Source organism: Protopterus annectens, chromosome 5.part0 (genome assembly GCF_019279795.1).
Source record: "Protopterus annectens isolate FY-2018-M chromosome 5.part0, PAN1.0, whole genome shotgun sequence".
NCBI lineage: Eukaryota > Metazoa > Chordata > Ceratodontiformes > Protopteridae > Protopterus > Protopterus annectens.
Window position 1 is genome coordinate 4,735,574 of NC_056735.1, and position 16,140 is coordinate 4,751,713.

Below are 16,140 nucleotides of genomic sequence, written 5' to 3' on the forward strand. Positions count from 1 at the left end.
AAAAATCTACTGCCAATCATTAGCGGACCGGAGTTCCGCTGTGGCGACCCCTAACCGGGAAAAGCCGAAAGACACAACAGTAACAACCAGTATGAACAGCAGTGGGTTCAGAGCTGAACCCTGATGTACACCCACAGCCACTGGGAACCCCTCTGTGAGGCCGAACAGTGTTCATACTTGAGTCATTGGGTCCTTGTACATAGCCTGCACTAATTCTACCAGTGTTTCTGGGACTTCAAACCACTGCAGTACTGCCCATATCAGCTTTCTTGGGACCTTGTCATATGCTTTTTCCAAGTCTAGGAATGACCAGTTAGATACTCTCTTCATCTCTAGCTTCTTCTCAAGTATCTGTCTCAATGCGAACATTGGGTCAATTGTGCTGCATCCTGATTTGAATTCAAAGTGCTCATCTCCCATCTTACATTCTACTATTCTGTGTATCCGTTTATCAATCACCCTCTCCAGAACTTTCATGCAGTGTGATAGGAGTTTGATACCTCTGTACTGCCCACAGTTGTGGATGTCCCCTTTGTTCTTGTACACTGGCACAAGTATGCTTTTTCTGCAGTCATCTCATATACGCCTTTCTCTCCACATTGCTATTAGTACCCCCAGGAGCAATTTCTTCACTATCTCACCCAGCATCTTTATCATAGGTTCATAGGTTCATACTAGGCTATCTGCCCTAGGGCATTTATAAGCCTAGCCAGAGTGTGTATGGCTTTCGCCACCCATTTTAAATTAATTTTGCTATGCTCTTTTTTGAGGTTAGTATACTGTGCCTCTGTCTAACAGTAACACAGAAGTGATACCCGGGGTAAACCTACGATCTCCCATCCACTCATCAAGATTCCTCTTGAAGAGAGTCAATGAGGGACTCTGCCTAACCTGGACTGGGATTTTATTCCAGAGTGAAGGGAGCCTCTGGGTTATGAATCTGTCCCTCCAGCATGTCCTATTTATTTCAGTGCTGAGGTTTAAGTCCTTCGAGCGCGTAGCTCAATGGGATTTGGATTTTCTGAGGTGCAGCATGTCGATTAATTCCGGGTTGGACATGGCTTTATACGTCAGGCACAGATCGCCTCTGAGCAGGCGGTATGCCACTGAGTACAGCTGGAGTTTCTTTAACCGGGCAGCATACGGCATCTGTTTGAGCCCCTTGATCCTCTTGGTGAGGTACTTTTGGGGTCTTTCCAGTTGTTGCAGGTGTCTGGTAAGGTACATCCCAAAAGGGGCATTGTACTCAATTATGGGCCTGATGAGGGATGACTAAAGAGGCACGATGACCTCCCCTGATCTAGATGTGAATCCCTTCATGATTAGGTGGGCTATATAAAATGTTTTTCTAACCACTTTGGCCACGTGGTTGTCAAATGAGAGATTGCTATCAACTTGGGTCCCCAGGTCCCTAATTACTTCTTCTGTACTTAATGGATTACCACCTATGTGGTAATTTGTGGGCACTTTGTTTTTGCCAAAGGGGATGACTATACACTTTTTGGCATTTAGCTTGAGGCCATGGCTCTAGCATCAGTTGTCTGTTTCTATGAGGCCCTTTTGGAGGATGCTTGTGTCAGCTGGAGAGTCTATTATGGCGCCCAGTTTGCAGTCATCTGCGAACTTGGTCAGCCACAGTCCTTCCATGTTGGCCTGTACCTCCGAGAAATATATACCGAACAAGAGAGGTCCCAAGACTGAGCCTTGTGGGACGCCACTTGTAACTGGTTTGGAGTCTGACATGGCTCCAGCTATTCTAACCATGTGGGTTCTGTCCTTGAGCCAGTTTGCAACCCATCTAGTGACATAGGGGTTTATATTTAAGCTGGTGAGCTTATCTATAATGCCCGAGTGGGGTATTGTATCGAAGGCTTTTGCGAGGTCCAGGTAGGCTGTGTGGACCACCTTCCCCTTGTCAATGGCCTTGGTGACGGTTTCAAAGAAATCGACCAGGTTTAAGAGGCAGGATCTGCCCTTAACAAAGCCGAACTGGGTAGGATCCAGTGTCTGTAGGTCCCCAATATCTTTATTTATAAGGTCCATGATGATCCTTTCCATAGCTTTGCAGACCAAGCTAGTGAGACTTATGGGGCGATAGTTTCCAGGATCCGTTGAGGCACCGCCGTTGTGGAGAGGGACCACTGTTGCTGTACGCCACTCTTTGGGTACATATCCTGTAGTAAGGCTGAGATTGAACAGTAGTTTTATGTTTGGGTTTAGCTCTTCTTGGAGTTCATGTAGGACGCAGCCTGGGACACCGTCTGGTCCCATTGATGCTGTGTTTCTTGCTTTGGAGAGGGCAGCTCTTACCTGAGCATCTGAGATGTCAGGGGGGCAGCACTCTGCTGGGATAGATATTAGCCCTTTTGGTGGGGAGGGGGGGGAGAAGTTTGCGCTGAACCTGCCAGCTAGGATGTTGGCAATGTCTGTGGGTTCGGTGTATTTTTTGTCATTTTGGACTAATTCTGAGCATATCTGGGAATTCCCACCCAGGTTCCTAACGTAACTAAAGAAAGCCTTGTGATTATCCTTGGTGTCCTGTGCAATTTGTCTCTCGAAGCTGGCCTTAGATGATTTTATGAGTGCCCATAGTTTTTTGCTAATACTGATCAGAGATGCCTTCCCTTTTTGGGATTTTGCTCTGTCATGTAGTAGCTTCCTCCTCCTATTGTATAGTTTGTTTATGGCTGGGGTCCACCAGACAGGATGTCTGCCTTTGGAGGATTGGGTCTTGGTTTTGTTTGAGATTGCATGATCCATGCATTCCTGAAGGTGTTCATAGAATGCATTTATAAAGGATTTAGTGGTCTGGGCCGTATTATCCACAGGCCCGGGGGCTTTGAAGGATTCCACCTCAGTTTTGAGGAGTGTGAAATTTGCTTTAGAGAAGTTTTTCACTGTGGTTTTCTGGGCATGGGGTGGGGTCGGGATGTGAATATCCAGTGAGATTAGTTTATGGTCTAATCTTACCAGTGAGGGATACACTTTTGGTCTGGAGCATAGAGTCCCCATGTTGGTGATGATCAGGTCCAGTATGTTTTCCCCTCTTGTGGGAGTGGTAACAAGTTGTTCCATAGCATTTGAGTTTATAAATTCTAGGAACCTTTGGGCTAGGGTGTTGGAGCTAGAGTAATGCTCCCAGTCTATGGCTGGGTAGTTGAAGTCACCCATTATAATGGTGTTTGGAGAGATCTTCATATTTTCCAGTGTTCTCAGGAAGGCCGAGTGGGGTTCCTGGGTTTGGGAGGGTGGTCTGTAGCAGGCTATAAACTGGAAGGCAGTTTTACCCACTGTTAGTTGCACATGGATAGTCTCTGATGCTTCGTGCTGTGCCACCAACCTGGAGGTTGTGGGTATCTTTGACGAATATTGATACTCCCCCTCCTTTTGTGGTTCGGTCCAAGTTTTGGGGCCGAAAAGCATGGTATGAGGTATAACCTGGTAGTGCTGGGGTGCTCTCGAGAGCCTTGAACCAGGTTTCTGTTACTGCACAGATATCGATGTTCTCCATGCTAAGGAGAGTTTAGAGTGCGTGCATCTTGAGGTTTAGACTTCTGGCGTTGAGTAGCATTACTCTTAGTTTCTTATCCCTTGTGATACCTATGGAGGTGGGTTTGTCTTTTGAGCCTTGCCTAAAAAAGGCACTATGGAGGTAGCAAGAGCCTTTGCCAATATCCGAAAGCCCAGGGGTGACAGGTGAAAGCCGTCCCTAGCGAAGCATCGTGGCTTGTCGAGCATGTCATCCCAGGCTGACAGGCATTGGATCCCCTTTGAATGACACCAATACTTAAGCCAATTGTTGAAATTGATAATCTTGTCTTCATACTGTGGCATCATTCTTGGTGAGGGTAAGATGCTACTCAAGGTCAGGGTCATACCGGCCTGGGCTACATGCTCAGAGAGCTCCTCTATGTCTCTTTTCATGTAGTCCAGGGAGGTACGTCTCAGGTCATTCACACCAGCATGGACAATGACTGAGTCATATTTGTACTTGCCTTGGAGTGACCTGAGTGCTTGTGTTATGTGGCGGATCCTAGCGCCCGGCAGGCAGCTCACCATGACCTTCTCCTTGTTCAGCCTGGTGAACGGGACGTCAGTGTGCCTGATGATAGTCACCTATTACAAGTGTATCAGGTGTGTTGTTTAGCCTTAAGGGCTGTGACTGTTTGGCACACTGGCTTTGTGAGCTATGTGTTGCACGTGTTTTGTTTTGGGGTAGCGGTTGCTCTTGGGTGTCTGCTTTGGAGGTCTCTGCTGCTTAGGCAGATTTTTATTTAGAGCCTCCAAGTATGTTTTTGTGTGTTTATGTGTTTGGTTTGCTGTCGTGGTAGGTCTATGTGAGACTGGAATTGTAGTGAGTGTGGTTTCCTTCTCCTCCTGACTGGTTACTCCAGTACTGAGTTGAGAGAGCTTAGCCTCCAGTTTGGCTATATGGTTGCATCTCTCACATGTGTTGGAATTTGTTGGGAGGAGGAGAGGGTTTTCTGTGTACATTAGGCAGTTGTAACATTGCCTCAATATTCCCAGGTTCACCAGCTGGACCGGAGAGGAGATTGACAACTGACCTTTGGACATGCTAGAATAGTATTGGGAATTCCTTTATAATTGAAAAAAAGGGCCAATTGGGAACAAGTTACTCAAGGGGAGTTTGTGAGGGTGTAGTGCTTTTAATTTTTTAGTGCTGACTTTTATAATTGCTTTAGTGAGCAAGTGCTAGGCTTTAGCGTAGGAATAGGGTGCTTATTATGAGAACTAGATCAGTTCCAAGGCTCAAACCCAAATAAGCGGCACTGCTCAATGCCGCGCTATGCACAAAATCACGCAAAGCCGCGCTACAGCGGGTTTTATACTGGCGGACTTGAAAGAGCTAGAAATTGGCCCAAAACAGCCAACAGACTACCAGATTCCTGCGCTGGGAACACTCCACCAAGGACAGATAGGCTGCTCCAAGCTCCCCACTGCCACTGGGGAACAAAGAAGCCTCCCTCTATTCAAGAAAGGAAATGGCAACACAGAAACTTTCCAAAAGTCCAGAATACAGCAAAGCATGTATTTGGACTACTCTAGGTCAGGAAAGACGGGAAACAAGGATAACTTTTTTTTTTTTTTTTTTTTTTTGCAACAAACAGCAGGAAATTGCAATAAATATGTAACACAGGCTAGCGCACTTGAGTGTGTAGCCTCAACAAGTAATGCAACAAACAGGGCAAACTTTAAAAGTGCAGGTGTAAAAACAACTTTAGACAGTTTAAAACAATTCAAGAAGCAGAAATATTTGCAGTTTAGCTAGATCGGACAGTCGCCCAGGTAGTAGCAGGAAAAAACACTTTTATCAGGTTAGCAGTTGCTCTTTTAGCCTCTCTGCTGCTAGCACCACTCTGCAGGACCACGAGGAGCTTGGCTGAGTAGTAATAAGCACAAAAACCTTGCCAAAGCAGGTTTTATACAGGGGGATTTGAAAGAGCTAGAAATTGGCCCAAAATGGCCAATAGACTACCAGATTCTTGTGCTGGGAACACTCCTCCAGGGATAGATAGGCTGCTCTAAGCTCCCCACTGCCACTGGTGAACAAAGAAGCCTCCCTTAATCCAAGAAAGGAAATGGCAACACAGGAACTTTCCAAAAGTCCAGAATACAGCAAAGCCTGTATTTGGACTACTCCAGGTTAGGAAAGACGGGGAAACGAGGATAATTTATTTGTTTGTTTTTTTGCAACAAACAGCAGGAAAATGCAATAAATATTTAACACAGGCTAGTGCCCTTGAGTGTGTAGCCTCAACAGGTAAATGCAACAAACAGGACAAACTTTAAAAGTGCAGGTGCAAAAACAACTTTAAACAGTTTAAAACAGTTCAAGAAGCAGAAATACTTGCAGTTTAACTAGATCGAGATAGTAGCAGGAAAAAACACTTTTATCAGGTTAGCAGTCGCTCTTTTGGCCTCTCTGCTGCTAGCACCACTCTGCCGGACCAAAAGGAGCTTGGCTGAGTAGTAACAAGCGCAAAAACCTCGCCAAAGCGGGTTTTATACAGGGGAACTTGAAAGAACTAGAAATTGGCCCAAAACGGCCAATAGACTACCAGATTCTTGTGCTGGGAACACTCCTCCAGGGATAGATAGGCTGCTCTAAGTTCCCCACTGCCACTGGTGAACAAAGAAACTTCCCTCTATCCAAGAAAGGAAATGGGCAACACATGAACTTTCCAAAAGTCCAGAATGCAGCAAAGCCTGTATTTGGACTACTCTAGGTCAGGAAAGACGGGAAACGAGGATAATTTTTTTTTGTTTTTCTTTTTTTCAACAAATAGCAGGAAAATGCAGTAAATATGTAACACAGGCTAGCTCACTTGAGTGTGTAGCCTCAACAGGTAAATGCAAAAAACAGGACAAACTTTAAATTACAAGCGCAAAAGTGCGCTAAAGCTGGCTTTTAAAGCAGGGGGTTAGAAAGAGATAGGAAATGGTCCAAAATGGCCCATAAGCTACAGGTCACTGGGCTGGAACCGGGACAAATAGGCTGCTCAGAGCTCCCCACTCTCACTGGTGAACAAAGAAGCTTCCTCCTATCCAAATAAGGATATGGGCAACACAGGAACTGACACAAAACGGCCCATAAGCTACAGGTCACTGGGCTGGAACCACTCCTCAAGGGACAGATAGGCTGCTCAGAGCTCCCCACTCTCACTGGTGAACAAAGAAGCTTCCTCCTATCCAAATAAGGATATGGGCAACACAGGAACTATGACACAGCCCAGAGATCAGCAATACCTGAAGACTGGACTATTCTAGTTCAGTAAAGGCGGGAAACAAGGATTTTTTTTTTATCTGCTGTGACCTCATCTGCACCTGCTGCTTTATCATATCTGCTGTGACCTCATCTGCACCTGCTGCTTTATCATATCTGCTGTGACCTCATCTGCACCTGCTACTTTCCCTGACTTCATCTTCCTTAGTGCTGTTCTTACTTCTTCTAGGGTGGGCTCCTCTTCTGTTATTGTAGGCTGTTTCTGGGGCAGTACAGCTTCTGTGGGGTTTTCTTCACTCAGAAGCTACTGGAAATACTCCTTCCATCTGTCTTTGATGTCCTCTGGACTGATGAGCAGGTTGTTGCTGGCATCCCTTATGAAGGGTGTCTGACTTGTCTTCTTTATCTTTCTGTCTTTGCCCTGCAACCTGATATAGTTTCTTTGTGCCCCTTACTGAGTCACTTTCCAGAAGTTGGTACAGTGCCTCCAATGCCCTATTCTTTGCTGTTGCCACTTCTTTCTTAGCTTCTTTGTTAGCCAACCAGTAGTCCTTCCTAGCCTGGTCAGTTTTTTTCTGTCTCACACTTCTTCCTGCACTCCTTCTTTCTTTTGGTGACTTCCTGGACTTCTGCATTCCACCACCAGCATTCCTTATTTACCTTATTTCCATACCTGGCTCAGCCACATATCTTTTCTGTAGTCCTAACGCATGCTGTTTTTAGGCGCTGCCATTCTTCTTCAACTCCACCTATTTCTTCCTCCTCTTAGGGTGCTAGAGCCCTGAGTAATTCCTTGAACTGCTGTACTTTCTCTCCAGTCAACTTTCAGGTCTTCAGAGCCTTCTCTGATCACTGCTTACAGATGATTGTGGCAGTTAGTGGTTTATGCTGTGGGCTGACTGTTTCACTGGGGATGACTTTGCAATCATGGATTCTGCCCCAGTGCCTTTTCCTTACTAGGAGGAAGTCTGCCTGAGTTGCATGTTGGCTACTCTTGTATGTGACCTTGTGACACTCTCTTTCTGAACCATGTGTTGGCTACTGTCAAGCCATTTGCCAGAAGTCTAGAATGGCTTCTCCTTTATTCCTGTTGCCCCACCCATGTGGACCCAGGCAGTCCTCATATCCTTTTCTGTCTGTCCCGCTATGTGCATTCAAATCACCCATTACCAACACCAATTCATGTTGTCCTGCTTTATCTAGTAGGTTCTGCAACTGCTGTCTGAATGCACTCTTTTCCTCACTATCACAACCCTGCTGTGGGGCATAGGCTGAGATTATGATTACTGCCCTATCATTACACTGGAGTCTGACTGCCATGAGTCTGGCATTAATTCTGATGATATCCCTTACTGCTTTCTGAAACCTCTCTCTTACCACAATTTCTACACCATTTCTAGCCTGCCCTCCATCTGAGTAGTAGACTCTGGATCCTAAGCCAAGAGGGTTTGCTACACTTCCCTTCCATCTTGTCCCCTGGATACATAGGATGTCCAGCCTCCTCCGTATCATCATGTCATCCCCTTCCAAGCTGCATCCTGTCAGTGAACCTACATTAAGTATAGCAATTCTCAGTTCATGTTTGGCAGGTTGGTTGGTTTTACATCCAGCTTTCGCTCAACAGAGCTATCCCAGGTAACCCAGGCTGGGCAACTAGACACCGGCCAGCCAGTAGCTTATTCACCCAGGACTGCTGGGCTTTATGGCAGGTGCACACTGGGCAATAGGGGCACATATACCCCTCCCACCATTAGCACAGGTCCCTGACCTGGGACAGAGTAGGCCGGGTCCTCAACCCACTTTCACCGGTAAACACCCATGCCCATTTATGGTGACATTGGTCAGCATGACCAAATCACCTAAAGCCATATTTTACACCATTGAGTGGATAGCCCTGCCACAGCGCGCAGCAGTGATCTGTGTTCTATCTTGAGGATACTGCGCACCACAGTAGATGCCCAGAGCAGTTGATCTGTGCAACTCTTCCCCCTGTAGGGCACCATGTGGAGTCTGTGCTGCTGCCCACAGCTCCATTCATTGGTGAGTCTGAGAGGGAAACACTCAGCATGCTTTTCGGACATGGGAGAAACCCCATGGCGACACAAGGAGAACATGCAAACTCCAAACAGGCATTGGTCAGAGGTCAAGATCAAACCTTGTACTGTGGGATGAGGCACCTAAAAAATGCTCCCCTACTATCCACTCACTAGTGGTCTAGTTGAGAGATTTAACTCTACACTGAATACCATGTTGTAGGTATTTACAGAGCAGTACATGAGGGAGTTGGACAAGTATCTGTCACATCTTCTGTTTGCATACAGGGAAGTATCCCAGAATTCCATGGTGTTTCACCCTTTGACTTACTGTATGGTCACAGGGTAAGAGAGCCCCTGGATTTAATTTGTGATGAGTGGGAGGGTGAGTATGATTATCACAGGAAAGCTGGGTTTCTGGAACTCATGGGTGTGGTCCAGGAGCGGCTATCATAAGCATAACAACAGCAAGAGGAGTGGTATGATGGGACAGCAGGAAAGTGTTCTGTTGGGCAACAAACAGTGGCATTTCTGTGAGACGTAACCAGCTGCAGCAGATTGGGAGAACCCATTTAGCGTTGTGGAAAAGGTAAGTGATACAAGTTGCATGATACAGTTGCCAGGCAGGAGGCAGAAACATAAAAACCCTACCATATTAACATGATAAAGCCTTATCATGACTGACACTAAGTACCAGGGCCTGCCTGCAGTACGTTTCATGAGGAGACAGAGTGGGCAGATGTAGTTAGTGATGCTCAATCTGACATCTTGATGGAGAGGGTAGTCGCTCCCCACAAGTAACCAAGAAAAGCCTATCTCAAATGTCTTTTAAGGCATTGTGCTTATTTGACAGAATTATTTGAAACCAAAGTTGTCTGTAATTGCTGAATAGTTTAGATTCAATAAAAGGAAATTAAAGAAAAAAACTGAGAAAGTGTATCCTGGTACATAGAGTATGCTTTGCCAATTCATGTATCTCTTCTGTTTCAAGGGTGGCTGATTTGAGCATTTGAGAGGCAGACCAGTGTCTGATATATGATGATGTCCCATCTTCTATTATATTTGTTAACCAGGATACAGCACTAATCTACAAGGGCCATCTTCAGCCCAGCCTGGGATACAAAACATAAAAGTAGTAGTAAGGTAACAGTTTGAACTTAACACCATATATACAGTATTATTTAACTCTGCAAATTAATGTTCTAATTCAGTAAACTAAAGTTAATGTCTGGATGTGATTTTGAGTTAAATATGGCAAAAAGATCCAATATGAGTAATATTTCAAAGTTTAATGTCTAAATTTGAAGTTAGGAGTTAGAGGAGATGAACAGTAGTAAAGTGGTTAAGATGACATGAAGGAGGGATTAAAAAGGGGTATGTGACTAGTTAGATTTTATCAGTGATGCAGCAACAGTTCTAATTTACTGAGACAGAGAGGCCTTCTTTCTTTTTTTTTTCCAGTTAGGAAAGGTTTGAATGTCTGCTTAGCGAGGAGTGCAGGTTTCCCAAAGTTTGGGTTTCGTGACTGAAAAGGAGCAATCTGCAGTGAAGCTTATTCTCAGACAGGAGAAGGATATTTCCTGAAGAAAGGAGGGAGGCAAAATCACAGATTGTAACTGGAGTATCCATCTGTGAGATGACCAACGAGCACAGAGAATGATTGTTGGGTGCACAGCTTGAACAGAAAAGGCCTTAGAAGTAACTATGATCTTTGTTTAATAGGAAGTAATTTTGTCTTTGCGAGTGCTGCCTTATTTTAGGGGAAAGGGTACTGAATCTACAAATTTGATCTGATGATATTGTCGAGGACTGATAAGGAGGCAGCTGAAAAGAACTATGCTTGTAAATACAATTACCTTTTGAATTTTTTTTTCCTTATGGAGAGTAAGTGGGAAAAGGTTTACAGATTTTTTTTCTTTAGTTAATGTAGAAATGACAATGCAAGTCTGAGCACTTAGCCAGATCCCAAGGTAGTGAAAGTGGTTTGCACATTGGAGGATGGTTGTTGTGGAAAATTTGTTTATTTGGGGCATGTGCTTTTATTTTTTTTTTTTCTGAAGCCTGCGTGTTCCCCAAAGGTGCATATCATTCACTGGATCCACTAGGGTGAGACTTGCTGCTGGGGGGGGGGGGTCATCATTCAGGTACTTGTGAGGGTTGCTTCTGTCCCCACAGCATCCTTGCTATGAGGTAATTTTTTCCTGTAGCTTAACTTCCTGTTCCTTCTATAGGGTAGGATAATAAACAACCCACATCACATAAGGGACCACCACAATACCTTCCCCTTCTGCAAGAGCATGCTGTTGTGCTCTTGCTCAACAACCCAGTTTGTGGATGGGTGTGTTATGTACCCCCACCCCTCTTCTAAAGGATAGCTGGAGTGTACAGCTAGCTCCACCCCTTCACTCCTAAGATAGACACACCCATCCTCCCTGCCAGCTCTGTCAAGTGCTTGAACCACTAACTGAATTCTGTTCATCTGGATTTTAGACAGAGGTTTATCCCTTTACACCACCAGGCTGGATATCTTCTTCTTAAGATTTGATAGTAGAAGGAGATGTGTTATATCTATAGATGGGCATATAGCGTATGATGGGGCAGTGAGGGAGCAGAATAAGGGGAATAAGACAGACCCCTGGGGTACTACTCTGCGTAATATGGCAGAGGAGGAAGTAGAGAAGCCTATTTTAGACTTTGTGATGGGAAGTCTTGGAGTTAATTCCAGTGGCAGAAAGTCTAGGAGAAGATTATTTTCAAAGACTTAATATCTATAAAGGAGTGCATGTTAGGTCACCAAAAGTATTTTCAGCGAATGCAAATAAAATAAAAATCAGTTCACCAAAACTGCTTTCGCAGACAGTGGAGATTCCCTTTTATTCTACTGTTGTGGAACCTCTTTTAATGTTTGCTGAAGGTGGTTTCAGCAAACTTTAGTTTTTTTTTTTTTGCATTTGTTGAAGCCGTCTTCGGGGAATTAACATGTATCCCTAGTAATGGTTGGATTAGGTGTTCATGGCACAGTCTGATGGACCAAGGCTGAAGCCCATCAGGGGCTGGAGGGCCACTATTTGGAATGGAAGTTCAGATGTTTGCTTTCTCTCTCTCTCTCTCTCTCTTCCCCTTTTTATTAAAAGAAGTAAAAAGGAAACGTGTACAGTGGATGGCTTGAGGAATTGAGGAATGGGATAGTGAAAAGGTGGGGAAAGATAGATGCCTGTTTAGTTTCTATTTTGCTTCTTGTCTTTAAGTATGTAAAAGGTGGTCATGGTACTACAACTGGACCAAGAATGGACTGGTTTCTGAACAGCAGGGAGCATTTTGCAAGTACGGTTATTTTTATCGTAAACTAATTTTTTGAGGAGTTTTCTTAGTATGGGAACCTTGGCAATAGAGCCAAGATCCTGCAGTGAGAACATTTTGGGAGTTTTCGGAAGGGGGTATCATCTCCTTGTTTCCAGACCTGCAGCATCATGTTATTACAGAAACTGAGATCATAGATGTATCTAATGGTTGGATTAGGTATTCATGGCACAGTCTGATGGACCAAGGCTGAAGTCTATCAGGGCCTGGAGGGACACTGTTTGGAATGGAAGTTCAGAGGTTTGCTCTCTTTCTCTTTCTTTTATATAAGAGAAGTAAAAATGAAATGTGCACAGTGGAGGGTTTGAGGAGTGAGCTATTGTAAAGGTGGGGAAAGGTTAGTAAATTGTAGATGGTCATTGGAGTGGAGGTTATCAGAGCATATATTTAGCGGTACTGTCCACCATGTTTGAGTTAGAAAACCTGTCAACGGTAGTGTTAGCTAGCATCCAGAAATGCTTTGGTTTATGCAAATTTAAAGCTTGTTGATTTTGTAGATAATTTTTGTGGAATATTACTGATTTCATGGTTACACTTCAGACACTTAATTAGTTTTTTGGATAGGGTCAGCTTTACATTTGTCCAAACTATGTCTCTGTTTTTTTTTTTTTTTTATTTAGAACCAGTGTTTTTAGTTTGTTTCATACAGTCTGGCAATTGTTGAAAGGTATTTTTGTTGTAGGCAATATTTTTTTCTGGATGAAGAGCAGATAACTATAAAGGGGCCCTAAAATGTCAGCCAGTTGAACTGAAGTCTTAAGTATGACAACAATCTGCAGAGATTTAGCATGGAGTGTGACATCTCCTGGTGGGAACTTTGTAGGGGAATGGTGAAAGTAAACGTTTTTTGCTGAGTGAACATTTAGTGATGGAGGGCGTACCCAATTTATATTTTGTTAATGCTGTTAGTATTGGCAAGCTGTAGTAATGTGTTATTTTTGAAGTAAGGTCTGCTGGAACTTGTAGTAGTTTGCATGATCTTGAGGATAAAGGAGTTAATATCACTATGAGCAGGCATTTGTATGGTTATACTGAAGTTTCCTTGAATAAGCAAATTTTTATATGGCTGTGTGGTCTGGAACAGCTCTATGATAAGAGTTTTAATTTTTGGCAGGAGAGGAGGGTGGTGGTTGGTAGGCAGCTACTAGGACACAAAGTGGGGGGGGGGTTGTATGGGAATCTGTACAATTATCCAATGGGAACATGGTCATTAGGATAGTTTTGCTTTTGAAATAGTTTGCCTTTGTTTGTTATTTTTATGTAATATGAAGGTGTTGCCACTGCTGCTTTTACCCGGATGAACCTTAAATGTGTAAGGGTGTCCTGGGTAATGGTGACTAAAGTGTAGTGTGTCTTCTTTAAAACATGATTCGGTAATAGCAATGATGTCAGGAGGATGAATAACCATGAAAGCATGTATTTGCTCTAGTTTATTTTTGAGGCTGTCAACATTAAGTAGGGGAAAGTGTAGTTCAGCTGATGGCAGCAGGGTAGGTCTTATGATATAGTTGCTAGTAACTATGACCCAGGTTGGCTTTGACATTGAATTTTCGCTGTAGGATGAACAGTACAGGAGTTTGCTTAATAAGGAACTTTGGAAATGTATTATATAGGCATGAAGGGTGCTTTTATGGGGTTTGGGATGGTGGCAAGGGATACTCTGCAGCATAGGAAGTTGTGGGGAGTGTAGGGTTCAAGGTTATGGAGAGATGGGTTGGATAAGAATTGCAGAGTAGTGTGTTTGTGTGTGTGTGAGAAGTTATGTAGTGTGTTTGAGGGGGTGCATGGCTGTGTGGGTAGCATATTTAGTAGCATTGTCACTTCACAACAACAGGGTCTCTGGTTTGGTTCTTGAGTGAGGTTCCTTTTGTGGAATCTACATGCCCTCCAATGTGCCAAAGACATGGTAGATGGATTGGCAACTCTATAATCTATCCATTGAGTGGGTGGGTATGTCTGTGGGTCTGTGTCTTTGGGTCTGTGCGTGTTTGTCTGTGCTTCCCTGTGTACATCTGTCTGCGTGTCTCTGAGGTGAGGAAGAAAGCCCTCACAATCCACTTTATTCTCTGCTTCTTAGGAAACTGTGTGGATGACAAGATTATGGGACTTATTTGATTATTTTAGAGAAGAGCGATAATAGAGGGTGAAGAGGTAGGAAATGAGGGGAGCGATAATAGAGGGTGAAGAGGTAGGAAATGAGGGGAGCGATAATAGAGGGTGAAGAGGTAGGAAATGAGGGGAGCGATAATAGAGGGTGAAGCGGTAGGAAATGAGGGGAAAAGTTAAGATGGAGTGCATGATGCAGCGGAGGAATGTAAATATTTTTTGTATGTGTGTGTTTTATCAGTAAAGGATTTATTTTGTTGTGGACTATAGTATGTGAGTGAGTATAGAATATCGGGGCACATTAGCTCTGTATAACAATACAGAGTTTGAACTGGGTTGTGGGAAATTATTCTAAAAGTATAGAAAAGTAAGTATTCAGTTTAAGGCAATATAGTTACTATAGAATATTACAGAAATGAAATTAGTATATAGGAAGGCCTTACTTTGTGAGTGTTTTAGTTAAGAAAAGTATGGCACACTTGTTAAGGAAGAAAGTGAGGGGGAGGAATCAAATATTTGCATCAAAGCGAGGGCAAAGGGTACCAGTTATGGCAATGTTGCCTCTGCCACCAGGCTAAAGAAATAAAGTACAACGACTGGATGCACCAGTGGACAAGAGAGAAGAAGGGCTTGGAAAACGTAGAATGATGAGGGGAGGCTGGTATAGAGACTAACTGCACATCAGGGGCAAAATTCGCCTCCGTCCACAAAGGGCAGTGGAGATCAAATTTGGGTTGGAAAAATCCTTGTTCATAATTGTAACTTTAAATTACTGTGAAAAGGGATGTCAAAGAAACTGAAGATGGAGAATAGGTATTTGGGCATAAGGGTGAGCAGTATTCCTATGCAATGCAAGGAGTCTAGAACATGGAATAGGTATTTGGGCATAAGGATGGGTAGCATTACTATGCAATGCAAGGAGTCTAGAACATGGAATAGGTATTTGGGCATAAGAGTGAGCAGCATTACTATGCAATGCAAGTAGTCTAGAACATAAAAGTAGAAACTGCAAACACTGCTGTGGAGGTGAGGGATGGTCATTGCTGGTACTGCAGAAACATGGTCCAATTTTCAAAGATGGGTGGAATGGGGAGATCACAGTGTATAGGTGGATAAGGAATGACAGAGGGTTAAGGATGGAAGGTGAATAGTAATCTGTATTGGGGTAGCATAAAATAGCAAGGTCAGAGTGGGGAGACAACATCTCTTGAAGGGAATGAGGGAGTTACTAAAGTGGGTGATTACTATGGTAATGAAGGCAAAAGAACGGGGCAGTGCTAGTAAAACACAGTACTGTGTGACAGCCTCCTTTCGTATAAGGAGAGGATGAGTAACTGGGGAATAAATAAGGGGTGGGACAAGGGGATGTGGGTTTTATGTATGGCGATTTGAATCTTCCAGATACAAATGGGAAGACGCACAACTCCAGAAAAAATATGAATGGAAGGTGTTTGGGTTGTGGGTCTGATGAAAATGGAAAAGGTCACAGATATTCAGGGCAAGGCATCATTTGCTGATGGTGATCATGCAAATTTGCAGCTTAGACATGGAGAAGGTTAGAAACTGACGTTGATAAGGGACTGAGAGGTTAGACAGTCTGAGAATAGTTTAGGGATGAAGTACAACAGTCGTAGACTTGAGTGTGACAAAGATGAAAAGACAGAAAGTGGAGCAGTTTGTGTAGAAGTGTAAGGCCAACAGGGCAAAAGTGACCATACAGGAAGTGGAAAAGCTGGAGAGATGGGAGGCACAACACACAGAAGGAAGCAGAAAGGCAGTAAAGGAGATGAGGTAGCAAAGGCTCAAATTAAAAGGGAGTGCACCTTTTTTGGCCACAGCCTGATAACATAAAAATACATGTGTCATAGAAGTAAAATGCATTGCAATGCAGTAGAC

At 43.8% G+C, this 16,140-nt stretch overlaps 1 protein-coding gene across 4 annotated transcripts in view; it reads left to right on the plus strand.

Annotated features, from left to right (window-relative positions):
- The window catches only part of NIPA1 (NIPA magnesium transporter 1), a 255,889-nt gene that overhangs the window by 45,059 nt on the left and 194,690 nt on the right, over positions 1-16,140 (plus strand). For 2 of the 4 annotated variants that reach the window (XM_044072058.1, XM_044072057.1), the window contains exon 2: positions 9,770-9,921. The exons of the other annotated variants lie outside the window; for them this stretch is intronic. The gene's annotated coding sequence lies outside the window, so the exon portion shown is untranslated. The remainder of the gene's footprint in view (positions 1-9,769; positions 9,922-16,140) is intronic. 4 annotated transcript variants of the gene reach the window in all.